The 16059-nt window shown below is 41.3% G+C and overlaps 1 long non-coding RNA gene across 3 annotated transcripts; it reads right to left on the minus strand.

Moving 5' to 3' along the window:
- Nucleotides 1–187: 187 nt before the first annotated feature.
- On the minus strand, nt 188–15353 carry LOC131696931 (uncharacterized). Of its 3 annotated transcripts, none has more exons than XR_009306815.1 (4): nt 10452–10659; nt 9383–9560; nt 4642–4739; nt 188–2463 (listed from the first exon to the last, which is right to left on the minus strand). It is a non-coding gene; the product is annotated as an uncharacterized LOC131696931 (long non-coding RNA). The 3 variants fall into 3 exon arrangements; XR_009306816.1 differs by lacking the exon at nt 188–2463 and adding an exon at nt 14809–15353 and having other exon boundaries at nt 2913–4739; nt 10452–10557; XR_009306814.1 differs by lacking the exon at nt 188–2463 and having other exon boundaries at nt 2913–4739.
- Between the last annotated feature and the right edge of the window lie 706 nt (nt 15354–16059).

The following is a 16059-nucleotide window of genomic DNA, read 5'->3' on the forward strand; positions in this document are numbered from 1 at the left end:
AGTCACTTCTATCGTGTCTTTAACAGATTCAAACTCCAAGGTGCTGTGAAAACAGACGATTTCAATCTGCAGCCTGGATTTGATCCCAGTCTCTCAAGGTAAACAGCATTTAAGCACAGGGACCAACCCCACTGCGACACCTAGCAGCTGTCCTTGATGTTAGTTTTACATTGCCTACAAGGCAAATTAACCAACTTGGAAAAAAAAAAAAACCAGAAAAGCAGGCATTGTGAATGGGGTTTGGACCACCAACCCTGGGAATCAGGGCCCTGTGCTCTACCAACTGAGCCATCCTACCAGCTGTACCACTACACTCATTTGTGACTTGAACTGGACTAATGATTTGTACAACATGGAGGTGATTACTGCCTTGAAAATGGCTAAAATAAAAGAGTCACTTCTATTGTATCTTTGACAGAGTCAAACAAATACGGGCAGTAGTGTGGAGTAGTGGTTAGGGCTCTGGACTCTTGACCGGAAGGTTGTGGGTTCAATCCTAGGTGGGGGGGGGGACACTGCTGCTGTACCCTTGAGCAAGGTACTTTACCTAGATTGCTCCAGAAAAAACTCAACTATATAAATGGGGAATTGTATGTAAAAAATAATGTGATATCTTATAACAATTGTAAGTCGCGCTGGATAAGGGCACATGCTAAGAAAATAATAATAAATAGACACACCCCCACCCCCAGCGAGCTGATTAATTCAGCGTGGCTTTGTCAAGCAGGTTACAACAATGGGCAAAGCAGGCAGTGCACTTTATGAAGACAGGCAGAACGAAGCTCTTGCTATTCCTTATTCAATGCTGCCATCGTGTGGCCATTTAGTAGAACTGTTGATTTTAATAAAGATAATTTTCTTTAATTTAAAAAAAAAAAGTTTTATCTTAACACAGCTCAGTTGCCCATTGTAAAGACTCGGACTAACCTTACCACTGTGCAAAAACAAAGACATTTCCGATACATTCTTAAAATCCTAATAATAATCACAATAAATAAAACACAAAAAATAATGACAATGAACAGGAAATAGACTTTATATCACAGTGCAGAGCTGTGACAAGATGAAGGGAGCTTGAGGTTGTTCAGTCTAAAGCACTTCCCATTGTAGATAAAAAAAAAAAAAATCAATCTCACGCCAGGCTGAGAACGGAGCTGCTTTTGTTTTGTTTAATTCCTTGTTTGTTGGTAACGCAAAAGCTCACAGCCAGACAAGTACAGCAGCAGACTTCATTAAAACACACACAATAAACGGTACAGTACATGCTGTAGTTACGGACTCTAGAGCTGTGTGTTTAAGATGCAGTGATTTGCGGTTCCAAACCCCCATAAGAGGCTGTGTGCTCCAGTGGGCAAAGAAAAGGGCTTGCAGGGAAATAGGCATCACACATGCTTTCATTTTTTAATTGTTATTTGTCAAATAGCGAGTTAGAGATCATGTACATTTCCTTTACTTGTTTTTTTAAACACAACTTCACCGTCAAAAAGTACATTTTCCAACACAGATTCTCAAATAAATAAAGTCCATCATTATTGCAGGGAAGACTGCAAGACAAACTTGCAGGTCCTCTTCAAAGATTAACAAATGGCTAAAACACACAAGTCCATTGTCCCAGCCCCAAACAAACTTCTGCAGCAGTGAGCTGGACAGCTGACCAGGGGATGCACATGGATGCAAATGCATGCACATGGATTAGGGAGTGGTAAACATGTAGAAAACAGAAAGTACTGCTTAGAGGAGAAACCTCAAAATGGAGCAAGGTAACCAGTGGTGTACCACAGGGATCAGTATTGGGTCCTCTGCTATTCCTAATCTACATTAATTATTTAGATTCTGGTATAGTAAGCAAACTTGTTAAATCTGCAGACGACACAAAAATAGGAGTGGCAAACACTGTTGCAGCAGCAAAGGTCATTCAAAATGATCTAGACAGCATTCAGACCTGGGCAGACACATGACAAATGAAATTTAATAGAGAAAAGTGTAAAGTATTGCATGCAGGCAATAAAAACGTGCATTACAAATATCATATGGGAGATACTGAAATTGAAGAAGGGAACTATGAAAAAGACCTAGGAGTTTATGTTGACTCAGAAATGTCTTCCTCTAGACAATGTGGGGAAGCTATAAAAAAAATGCCAACAAGATGCTTGGATATATTGTGAGGAGTGTTGAATGTAAATCAAGGGAAGTAATGTTAATTTTACAATGAATTAGTAAGACCTCACCTAGAATATTGTGTTCAGTTCTGGTCACCTTGTTACAAAAAGGATATTGCTGCTCTAGAAAGAGTGCAAAGAAGAGCAACCAGAATTATCTCGGGTTTAAAAGGCATGTCATATGCAGACAGGCTAAAAGAATTGAATCTATTCAGTCTTGAACAAAGACGACTACAGGGCGATCTGATTCAAACATTCAAAATCCTAAAAGGTAGACAATGTCGACCCAGGGGACTTCTTTGACCTGAAAAAAGAAACAAGGACCAGGGGTCACAAATGGAGATTAGATAAAGGGGCATTCAGAACAGAAAATAGGAGGCACTTTTTTACACAGAGAATTGTGAGGGTCTGGAACCAACTCCCCAGTAATGTTGTTGAAGCTGACACCCTGGGATCCTTCAAGAAGCTGCTTGATGAGATTCTGGGATCAATAAGCTACTAACAACCAAACAAGCAAAGATGGGCTGAATGGCCTCCTCTCATTTGTAAACTTTCTTATGTTCATATGTTCTAAAAGTAGACAAAAGTAAGGCAGGGCTACAGTTTGATTAAAGGGGAGGTTCACTGCATGGCTTTTTATTTTTATCTGCCCGTGTACTATGTTGGTGCATGTTCGTGCCACTGTCTTTTCGTATGAACTTTAAAATGTGTGATCGACGACTGTTTCAATGGTAAACTGTTTTAAACCCCTGTCTTTTTATGTTTCTATAACATCAATGTCAATCTGATGTAGTTTATGTGTGATCGCGGAGATTTATTTATATATTAAATGATTTTACATGTCAAAATGTTGTCAGTCTTTAATCAAACTTAAAATGTTTCAGTAATATAATGACATGCTGCATCCATAATATTATTAGCAGGGCAAGTCATTTTATACATTTTAATATTAGTATAGCTAATATTTTAAATCGTGATAATTCACTTTAATTCAATATACTGTATCTCTTTCTCGTTACATGTCTTATTGGTTGTTGCACTACAGGGATTTACCATTTTAAAATGATGCTGATATATAGTAGCCTGCATATACTGTATGATCTCTCTCACAACACAAAATCATGGTTGGTATTGAACTACAGGTATTTACCACGGTTTAGCAAAGACGTTAACTCTTTAGATTTTAATTAATGAATGTATTGTTTCTTCCCAAACTTGTAATTGAAACACATGCACTATGATAACCAGTTTCCTGTTCATTTTCTGTCCTTTATTATACAAAATACTGTATGTAAAATAAATGAAAGAACAAATATCAAATAATAATACTGTATTAGCAACGTTTTTCAAGTACATCCTGTGATTGATGTGCTCCGTGGCTTAGTTAGTGATCGCAGCATGGAGCTTAATGTTTTCCATGATTGAAACTCATGCTTTAACTTTTGGACAATCGCTCGCATACCTGCTGTCCAAACTGTAGTGCTTCCCAAAACAAAAGCACCTCCAGAAATGCAAAATAACGTCAATACGCAACACGTTTTGCTAGTTAACGTTTGTTACACAAACAGAAATACACAATCAGAAATGTACAATCGTACAATTCATTTTAAATGATTTATTTGCTGCTAATATATATTACAGCGATATTCACATTCCCTTATCTAGCGTAATGCTGTCGAATGTATCCGATCTACATGTTAATGTAAATTATACGTACAAAAGTCATTTTAAATTATGCATTTTTGTTAGGCTAATATATCGGATCTAAAGTGATATTCACATCATCTTATCAAGCAGCATACTGATGAATAAATCCGATCTACAAATTGATATAAATTATACCTACAAAATGAATTTTAAATTATTTATTTTTCATTAACATATCCGATCAACTTATTTCCTGGCTCGATCTACTTATTTCCTAGCCTAGGCTCGGTTACATTAGAAACAATGGAACCTCCCCTTTAAATTCTAGAGCTTGATCAACATATTTCCTGAGACAACGGCAACAGCAGACTCCAAACTGGGCTCTCATCTCATGCATCGATTCAACAATATGTAATCGCAGCTCGGGAAATTTAAGGGCAGAGGATGGATAAATGGATTGATTGTTGCTCCACTACTCCTCACTGTCTGCTACAGCACTGCGCACACTGGATACATGAGGAACTGACAATGTTGATGAACCTGTGCAAGCTGTGACCTGCAGGTTACTGTAGTCATGAATTAACCAGCTGACACTCGCAATGCAAGATGAGCACGTCCACACTGTCAGCTACATGTGAACTAACATGCTGAACTACATAAAGAAATGCTCCAGCCAGCATCCCATTCGTCACGAGAAGCTAGTCCTGATTCTCAGGTACAAACGCCCTCACACAATGTCAAGGGCAGACAGGCAGACTCTGCAGGACACTGTCCCTTAAAAGCGGCTCCAGGGCTCAGAGTCACAGGAGCGAGCCACACTGACCCTGACACTCACCACTACAAGGCACCTCTCCTCAAGAAAGAACCAGAATTGAAACGACTTCTCTTAAGTTCTGGATGTCACTCAGGCACACAGCCACACACTCCAGGAATCTGTCAAAGACAACAATAACGACCAAGCGAATGACATTCTATCAACTGCAGAGCAAACACTGGTCATGGAACGACCTTCAAAAGCATATCAAACTATCTCATTATTAACAGATTAAAAAAAATCAGGGGGGAAATTTTATTTCTGATAAATGTACTTGTTTTAATTAATTTTAAAGTTGCAAATAATCCAATGGAATGTCCTGATTAATTACTGTTTCATGGTATTATTATTTTTGAAATGTTTCTGTTAATCTGTTAATGTGTGTGATTGTTTCTGTATTGCTGCCTGTGGCAATGTGCCCCGCCCCTGTGTGCATATTATGTGTTGTATGTTGTGTGCGTGTGTTAATGTTGGTGTATAGTCATTGGTACACGGGATATAAACGGGTCTGTGTTTCACGTGTAGCTAAAAATGTAGATTTATATTTAGGCACGAGGAGGGCACAAATCACTTCACGTGCTGGTTAAATGTGATATGTGAGCACGGGGTTGCACGTAATTAATTCACGTGCTGGGATTCAAGTGAATAATTAATTAGTAATTGAATCCCAGCACAACAGTATATATAGACACATTTTCCTTCACTCGGGGTTGGGTGTTCGAGAGTGGAGAATGGGTGAGAGAGAAGGAGAACGTAAAAGTGAAGTCAAATAATAATCTAGAAGTGTTTGTACTCACCGTGTTTGTTTGTCTCTCTGTGCACCGTTTGTTAAGTGTTTAGTACGTTTTGTTTGTCTATTTATTTTGGCGCAAGTGCCGTGTCCTGTTTTGTGTTTAAAACCTTTTATTTTCTGTTCTGTTTATTAAATGCTTAGCAAAGCATTCGCTCAGCTTCACCAAACCACACATCTCTGTCTGTTTATTTCATGCTTCTGGTCTGACGCTACCCACTCCGGCCGTCTTTGTGACACTGCCCTATTGGTCAGATCTGTCTCCAAAAAGAGATTTTGAATCTTAAAAAGACTTCCTGGTTAAATAAAGGTTTTAAAAAAAAACAAAAAAACATGATCCAAAATACAGTGACCCTGTGTGGCAGTGACCTTGTGTGGCAGTGACCCACAGTGCAGCACAAACACCCCTCATGACAGATCAGTGACCCACAGTGTAGCACAAACACCCCTCATGACAGATCAGTGACCCACAGTGCAGCACAAACACCCCTCATGACAGATCAGTGACCCACAGTGCAGCACAAACACCCCACATGGCAGATCAGTGACCCACAGTGCAGCACAAACACCCCACATGACAGATCAGTGACCCACAGTGCAGCACAAACACCCCTCATGCCAGATCAGTGACCCACAGTGCAGCACAAACACCCCTCATGCCAGATCAGTGACCCACAGTGCAGCACAAACACCCCTCATGACAGATCAGTGAAACACAAACACCCCACATGACAGATCAGTGACCCACAGTGCAGCACAAACACCCCTCATGCCAGATCAGTGACCCACAGTGCAGCACAAACACCCCTCATGCCAGATCAGTGACCCACAGTGCAGCACAAACACCCCTCATGACAGATCAGTGAAACACAAACACCCCACATGACAGATCAGTGAAACACAGTGCAGCCCAAACACCCCTCATGACAGATCAGTGCAGCACAAACACCCCACATGACAGATCAGTGACCCACAGTGCAGCACAAACACCCCTCATGACAGATCAGTGACCCACAGTGCAGCACAAACACCCCTCATGACAGATCAGTGACCCACAGTGCAGCACAAACACCCCTCATGACAGATCAGTGACCCACAGTGCAGCACAAACACCCCACATGGCAGATCAGTGACCCACAGTGCAGCACAAACACCCCACATGACAGATCAGTGACCCACAGTGCAGCACAAACACCCCTCATGCCAGATCAGTGACCCACAGTGCAGCACAAACACCCCTCATGCCAGATCAGTGACCCACAGTGCAGCACAAACACCCCTCATGACAGATCAGTGAAACACAAACACCCCACATGACAGATCAGTGACCCACAGTGCAGCACAAACACCCCTCATGCCAGATCAGTGACCCACAGTGCAGCACAAACACCCCTCATGCCAGATCAGTGACCCACAGTGCAGCACAAACACCCCTCATGACAGATCAGTGAAACACAAACACCCCACATGACAGATCAGTGACCCTCAGTGCAGCACAAACACCCCTCATGACAGATCAGTGACCCACAGTGCAGCACAAACACCCCACATGGCAGATCAGTGACCCACAGTGCAGCACAAACACCCCACATGACAGATCAGTGAAACACAGTGCAGCACAAACACCCCTCATGACAGATCAGTGACCGACAATGCAGCACAAACACCCCTCATGACAGATCAGTGAAACACAGTGCAGCACAAACACCCCTCATGACAGATCAGTGACCCACAATGCAGCACAAACACCCCTCATGACAGATCAGTGACCCACAATGCAGCACAAACACCCCTCATGACAGATCAGTGCAGCACAAACACCCCACATGACAGATCAGTGAAACACAGTGCAGCACAAACACCCCTCATGACAGATCAGTGACCCACAATGCAGCACAAACACCCCACATGACAGATCAGTGCAGCACAAACACCCCACATGACAGATGAGTGACCCACAGTGCAGCACAAACACCACTCATGACAGATCAGTGACCCACAATGCAGCTCAAACACCCCACATGACAGATCAGTGAAACACAAACACCCCACATGACAGATCAGTGACCCACAGTGCAGCACAAACACCCCTCATGACAGATCAGTGACCCTCAGTGCAGCAGAAACACCCCTCATGACAGATCAGTGACCCACAGTGCAGCACAAACACCCCACATGACAGATCAGTGAAACACAGTGCAGCACAAACACCCCTCATGACAGATCAGTGACCCACAATGCAGCACAAACACCCCACATGACAGATCAGTGAAACAAACACCCCAAATGACAGATCAGTGACCCACAGTGCAGCACAAACACCCCTCATGACAGATCAGTGACCCTCAGTGCAGCACAAACACCCCTCATGCCAGATCAGTGACCCACAGTGCAGCACAAACACCCCTCATGACAGATCAGTGACCCACAATGCAGCTCAAACACCCCACATGACAGATCAGTGAAACACAAACACCCCACATGACAGATCAGTGACCCACAGTGCAGCACAAACACCCCTCATGACAGATCAGTGACCCTCAGTGCAGCAGAAACACCCCTCATGACAGATCAGTGACCCACAGTGCAGCACAAACACCCCACATGACAGATCAGTGACCCACAGTGCAGCACAAACACCCCACATGACAGATCAGTGACCCACAGTGCAGCACAAACACCCCACATGACAGATCAGTGACCCGCAGTGCAGCACAAACACCCCTCATGACAGATCAGTGACCCACAGTTCAGCACAAACACCCCTCGTGACAGATCAGTGACCCACAGTGCAGCACAAACACCCCACATGACAGATCAGTGACCCACAGTGCAGCACAAACACCCCACATGACAGATCAGTGGCCCACAGTGCAGCATAAACACCCGTCATGACAGATCAGTGACCCACAGTGTAGCACAAACACCCCTCATGACAGATCAGTGACCCACAATGCAGCACAAACACCCCACATGACAGATCAGTGACCCACAGTGCAGCACAAACACCCCTCATGACAGATCAGTGACCCACACTGCAGCACAAACACCCCTCATGACAGATCAGTGACCCACAGTGCAGCACAAACACCCCTCATGACAGATCAGTGACCCTCAGTGCAGCACAAACACCCCTCATGACAGATCAGTGAAACACATAAAATACTTTCAATTACTCAGCATTTCCAATTACTAGCATTGACTATTGCGAAGGCCAAAACTGTTCTACCACGACACTAGATAAGAACACATATATACATGTATTGATATATACATACATTATACATATATATATGTGTGTGTGTGTGTGCAGATGTTGTGGTAAAGTAATTCAAGGGAGGTTTGAGAATAAAAATAGCATTATTCCCTCACATGGTGCATCTTGACCACTAGAGGTCTCCTGAAACATGGTCAGACAGGATAATGAATGTTCAAGTCATTGTTTATGGAGTAATGGGTGGTTTTGTTGTCTAATTAAATCCACCTGTATTATCAAATCATGCAAACTAAACTATTTACATTATGAAAAGTGGAGTTCATTATCTTAAGCCAAGTCTTCCAACTTGATGCATTCAAAACTTCACCTGAAAATAAGATACAAGATCACTGTGCAAACATCCCACAGCAGCATGCTTTAAATGAACAAGCATGCCCTGTGAATGCCAGCGGTGTCTCCCCTGCAGTGCAGCGTGCTTTAAATGAACAAGCATGCCCTGTGAATGCCAGCGGTGTCTCCCCCTGCAGTGCAGCGTGCTTTAAATGAACAAGCATGCCCTGTGAATGCCAGCGGTCTCTCCCCTGCAGTGCAGCGTGCTTTAAATGAACAAGCATGCCCTGTGAATGCCAGCGGTGTCTCCCCTACAGTGCAGCGTGCTTTAAATGAACAAGCATGCCCTGTGAATGCCAGCGGTCTCTCCCCTGCAGTGCAGCATGCGTACAGCCAGTGGCATCACAGTACAGTAGATCACTCACATTACAAGACAAATCCACAAACAGCAGCCTTCAGAGAGTCCCTCCACTGCGATGACTTTGTTATTTCACATGCAGACACGGTGCTGTCTCCCATACCTGCTCACAACGGCAAAACCAAAACCACATGAAAAGGATACTTCTCTCATCAGGCCCCATATTCAAAGTGTCACTTCATCACCTAAAATATAAAAAAAAAATTAAGCAATCTATAAATGCTTTCAGCCTAGTTGGACATTATATACAACTTTACCTGTCCCACAAGTGTCCCCCAAAAAATACATAGCATGCACCCCAAGTTGAAAGAGGCAGCATTAATCCTTACAATAGTTGCAGAGAAGAACAACTTCTGCGTTAATTAACTGCATTGAAATCAAGACAATCACGGATATAAAGAATCATTAAATACAATCACAAGTGTTACTAACTACCTTAACAAACAGTTACTCCGGGTTCAAATACAGTCAGCACTCTTTATTGCCACTCAATATTATTTTGAAAATATCACTTGCCAAAAGAGACGACATGTGGCACTGTAATACAGAACATACTTTTAAATCCGGTGTGCATTGTAGCAGTGTGTGTGTGTGTGTGTGTGTGTGTGTATATATAGTAGTGCGAGTGTTTATTGTGTTCAGGTTACCTTGTGTAGCTGCTCCAGACTCTCACTGTGTGTGTGTGTGTGTGTGTGTGTGTGTGTGTAGCAGTGTGTGTGTTTATTGTGTTCAATTTACCTTGTGTAGCTGCTGCAGACTCTCACTGTGTGTGTGTGTGTGTGTGTGTGTGTGTGTATAGCAGTGTGTGTGTTTATTGTGTTCAGGTTACCTTGTGTAGCTGCTGCAGACTCTCACTGTGTGTGTGTGTGTGTGTGTGTGTGTGTGTGTTTATTGTGTTCAGGTTACCTCGTGTTGCTGCTCCAGACTCTCACTGCGTCGGCAGGGCTGAAGTGTTTGTTTAGAAGAGCAGGCAGGCTGTGCCACACTGACCCGGGGTGAGGCGAGGAGTGAGAGGAGGGATGAGGCGAGGGGTGAGAGGAGGGGTGAGCTGTGCTGTGCTGTGCTGTTCAGCCTACCTGCCAGCGCCTTGCCTTTGTAGAGGAGTCCCTGTTGATTGACAGGTATGTTGAGGCTGTCAGAGATCAGACTCCAGACTGTGGAGACCTTCTCATCCTCACAGACCTGTCAAGAGACAAGAACACACAGACACACAGTGAGGGGATGAGCATTAAACACTGAAACTACATCTTCATCCTCACCGGACAGGCGAGAGACAAGAACACACACACACACACACACACACACACACACACACACACACACAGTATCAGAGCAATCTAGCGAGGGGACGGTCGAGTATTGTCAAGAGCAAAAACACACTTTCATAAAAACTGCTGCTTTTGTATTATTATGGTCTGTATGTGTGGCATGCTATAGAAATGTATTGTGTTTTTTTCTTTTTTTGTGCTCTGTACTGTACAGTGCTTTGTGAAACGCTTGTACAAAAATCGCTATATAAATGCAATAAAAAATAAATAAATAAATAAATACACTGGAAGTGCTTCACATTGTCACAGAACAGTATTATGAATTCTCTTGGTCTACAGACATAATATTGTCTGAGAATTATTTCTCAGTCTCACAGATGAAGCGACATTTAATACAAGTGCAGAAAAAAATGTGTCAATTTAAACACAATAGCAACACTGAGGTGAAGAGACAAGCCCAACACATTTCTCTTAGAGGTAGTCGAGCAAAGCAAGAGGCGAGGACGGACACATCTGCTGGAAACGCATGGATTTGAATTTGTTTCCAGGTTCAGTATTCCCCTCACGTGTGCAGGAGTGACGGCAGGCGTAAGAACGCTGTGTGTTGTGTGTGGAGAGAGTTCGGGTGCGTTCACGACACGCGGACTTCCGTCATTCTGCGCAGAATCCGCACAGAATCGGAGCAAGTAGCCAATGAATTTTCGGAATCTTTGCAGAATCTGCGCAGACTTAGCAAAGTCTGCCTCTCGTGAACGCACCCCCTGTAGTCTTAAATCGTGGGTCACGTGATTACGAGGCACACACTGACAAACCCCACACATTGTGTGTTTTCAGTTTATATCTTGTTAAAACAGAAAACTATATTAATTAAAACAATAAACTCCACACAAATTCATAAACAACACAGTGAATTCTAATCAGAAATTACAGTTTAAGTGACTAATGTAATCAACCACCATGGATCCCAAAATGATAGATACAGATTGGCCAACAATCAATGCTGCAGGGAAACAAGAACAACAATATAATAAACAGCGACGTCACTCCTTCAGAACTCGTGTGCAGCGAACTCCCAACAATAAAAAGAAATTAACACACACCCCGTGACATTAAAACCATGAAGAGGCAACAACCTCGTGTGTGCACAATAAAGCATTAGCAGGGGCAATCAGATAAATCATCCATAGCAAAAAACAACACAGCAACATTAATTTGCGGTCCATTGTCGGACTGGGTCCGACATTGCAATTATTCCTCACAGGTCCTTTGTCGGACTGGGTCCGACATCATTATAGCAACGCAATAAACGCGTGTTTAGTCGTTTTTTCTCCGGAAAAAGCCGAGACAACCATTCAATTGCCGAGTGGGAGCGACAGGAGCCGAAACAAGTCGAGAAAAAAAAAAGGCGTATCTCATGAATAGTCATATATGGTATCAGGTATCAGATAACGGGGCGTTCATAGTAAACAAGCTGGCTGAGTGCGTCAGCGCACAGAGACTATCATGGACATTTGTAGAGATTTTTTCAGATGTTATAGTAATAAAATAATGACTTGGATCGCATTATTGAGGAGTTTGGTGATAAAACGAGTGATCCAGAGATGATCGATCGGTATGTACGACTATTATTACTATTATTATTATTATTATTATTATGATTATTATTATGATTATTATTATTATTTATTTCTTACATAGGTAAACGCTATAGCAAACGAAAGGGTGGGGCGGGGCTGGAGATTCCTAGTGAGTGCTTTGTTGATATGCAGGGCCATTTAAACCCGTTTGACTGAAAAAAAAATACTTTTAAACAGCGCGTATAAAATTAACTGCGCGTGTGAAAACCTGACGTGCCTGTTGCGCACTTAATAAATGGACTGCAAAGGGTTAAAACAAACACAGAAAACGGAGGCTGGCGCGCTTTCGATTATGACAAACAAAAAGGATGAGATGAAGCCGTACAGCAAAAACACAAGCCCCTTAAACAGGTATAAATAACAATACGGTTTTGTTTTACCTGAGGAGAATCCTCCAATTGCGATGTGAAACTCCAGGCAAGCATGGGGGCGGACATTCTGTGAAGCGCGCATGCTGACGTAGGCTTTGTTATGACCGTGAACGCGCCTGATAGAAGTCTGTGGGGACCCCGGTTTCACTGCTCGTGCTGTGCCCTGTAGCTCAATATGCAGGGGTTATTTTTTTTATATAAAAAAGCCGTTTTGTGGCTTTCCAAAGACGTATCATGCGTCTGGATCGGATGTTCGTAGACAAAATGATAATTGTTTACATTTGGTCAAATACAAGATTGCATGCAGTTTCCGAACATCTCCCCCTGGTGGTTAATTGCGGTGTTTACGGCAGAATAATTCAATGGGTTTCTCCATATCCCATATATTTTCATATTACCCATAATTCAATTTGTGACACTTAACTGGAAAGGTACATATATTTAAATTAATTATATATTTTTAATAATTAAAATTGTATAAAACATTGAACATATATTATCCACAAACGCCGTTTTGGTAACAATATAATATTTGAACTTATTTTAATATATAAATTAATGAGTAATAACCCTAAATTGAATTTTACGTAGTTATACGAATTATAAATAGCTATTGGAATGATGTAATTAGCATATATCCCAATTATCCTGAATTGTAAAATTACTGATTTGTGAGGAATAAATCAAAAATTATGTGTAATATATATATATAGATATATATTTTTTTATTTTAAAGAATTAAATTGTATAAAACATTAACCATATAATCCTCAATGACCACTTTGGTGACAATATAATTTTTTTTATAATTTTAAGATAGAAATATACTGTAATAAAACCAAACCACAACTAGACTTTGGACTAATTATATGAGTTATAAATAACAATTGAACTCTTTATATATTATATAGCAAGAGCTGTGTGGCTTGAGCTAGTGGATTGTGCTTGGTATGAGTGAAGTGGCTGAGATGAACGTGTGTGAGTAAATAAAGTGCTGAGAAAGAAGGCTGGTTGGAGAGAGAGAGAGAGAGAGAGAGATGGGAGCCCCCCAGGAAAGGAAAGTGGGGGGGTGGAGAGATGGGAGGAACAGAGAGGGACAATGGGGAGGGGCGCGGAGGATGAAGAGAGGCAAAGACGAGCCACGCGCGTCAAAAAGTCCAGCGCGCTGGACTTTTTGACGCGCGTGGCTCGTCTTTGCCTCTCTTCATCCTCCGCGCCCCTCCCCATTGGACATAGACCACCCCCCACCCCCCACCCCCCACCACTGACTCTTGACCCATGACCATTCACTTATGAGCCCTTCAACCTTTTAGGATATACATTTTATTTTCTTTTATATATTTTAACCCTTTAGACCCCTGAATAATTAAAGAACCCTTTTGGAGATTCCTTGAAATTTTGGCAAAAAACAGATTTCACTTGACTTATTGAAATAACTGTCTTGGAAATTCTATTGAAAGGAAGAGAGACTGTAGATTCTCAAACAGCAAGCTTTATTAAGATTTGCAAACCTGGAGCCTGTCACAACACTCAGTGCAGAGTCAGTTTGAGAACAAGCCCACATAACACTGCCAAACTTGTGACAGTTGGGCATGTAGCAACTTGAGCAAAACTCTTGCATACAGAGGAGACAGAGACCATATTTTTAGTAGAACAGACAGTCAAAAGGGTGGCTCAAAATTATCTTCATGACTCATAACTTCTACTTTTGCAATTGGTTGCCACATTGTAACGGTTTGAAACTAAAAGCTTCAGCCAACAGCGAATAAAACCAAAAAAAAACGAGGGTCCTCAATTAACAAATTTAATGCCACACACACCAGTAAACTACACACAAGTGAATTGCAAATGATTTAAGACAAGCCCACAAATAGTAGAGGGTAAAGCAACAAACAATTTTAAAGTCAGGCAAGGAAATAAAGATATGAAATAGCCAATTACTAATATAGTAAAAAAACTTATAAATGCATAAATTATATATATATATATATATATATATATATATATATATATATATATTACAAAAATTATCACACACATAGCACTCATGCAAAACAATGTCTCGAACAAATCAAGTCCAAAAAATAATCCAAGTAATCCAACCAAGCAAAAAAGAAACACATGCAAAAAATGGAAACAACCCCAGAATGTTCTCACCCGACTGTTTGTTTGTTTGTTTGTTGATGCTTATTCTGTAGTTCCAGTGGCAGTCCAACAGCAACAAGTTGTCCAAGAGATGCTCCAAGGTAGGTATAGTTCTTATTTAATATAATTTTCTTGTAAATAAAATCCTGAAAGCCAACTGGAACCCATTCAGAACCTGCACACAAACCACACCACCATACACAAAATGGAGGAACCCAGAACACAAAACCTGCCTCCCTTCCACCCTCTACCTGTTTAAAAAAGAACAAAGGCTCATGGGAGTTCAGCCTTCTTAAAGGGGAATCCTTAATTAAATAGATACAATAATTAAGAAGTTACCTGGCTAGGCATTTTAACTAAAGGGAGTGTTTATTTAAACACTTGTGTGGCTAGGGCAGCAGTGTGGAGTAGTGGTTAGGGCTCTGGACTCTTGACTGTAGGGTCGTGGGTTCAATCCCCGGTTGGGGACACTGTTGCTGTACTCTTGAGCAAGGTACTTTACCTAGATTGCTCCAGTAAAAACCCAACTGTATAATGGGCAATTGCATGTAAAAATAATGTAATTGTATGTAAAAATAATGTGCTATCTTGTAACAATTGTAAGTTGCCCTGGATAAGGGCGTCTGCTAAGAAATAAATAATAATAATAAAATATGTGTTCTTAACATTGTTTAGAATACCTTGTTTTGTGAATTTTCTACCACATAACCATAAATGAAAAACTATGACAAATCTTTCACTACACATTTTCTTTGTTTTGAACAGGTCAAATTATTGTTTCAAATAACACAAAATTGAAAGTTTTCTAAAATAAAACCTGTTGTTTTACTGCAACAAATTTAAGCCGATATAAAGAAATGCAAGAAAAAAACCTGTTTAACACTAAAATTGGACAACATACAACCACTGAAGCTGCAAAATATGTGTCTCTATTTTAAAATGGTTTCACTACAAAAATGACAAACAAACAGATCAAACTTATTTTTATATACAGTTTCAGAGCAGAAACACTGTACTTACATTAAATTTAACCTTTTTCTTATTTTTTTACAAAAAGATCACATATATATAAACATGACAATCAAATCAAATAAACTCTATGCAATGTTGGTTAGGGTTAGGGTTTAGGTTTGGGGTTAGGTTTACGGTTTAGGGGTTAGGGTTAGGGTTAGGGTGTGTAGTTTACACCAGTAAACTACACACAAGTGAATCGCAAATGATTTAAGACAAGCCCACAAATAGTAGAGGGTAAAGCAGCAAACA

Source organism: Acipenser ruthenus, chromosome 13 (assembly GCF_902713425.1).
Source record: "Acipenser ruthenus chromosome 13, fAciRut3.2 maternal haplotype, whole genome shotgun sequence".
Classification (NCBI taxonomy): Eukaryota; Metazoa; Chordata; class Actinopteri; order Acipenseriformes; family Acipenseridae; genus Acipenser; species Acipenser ruthenus.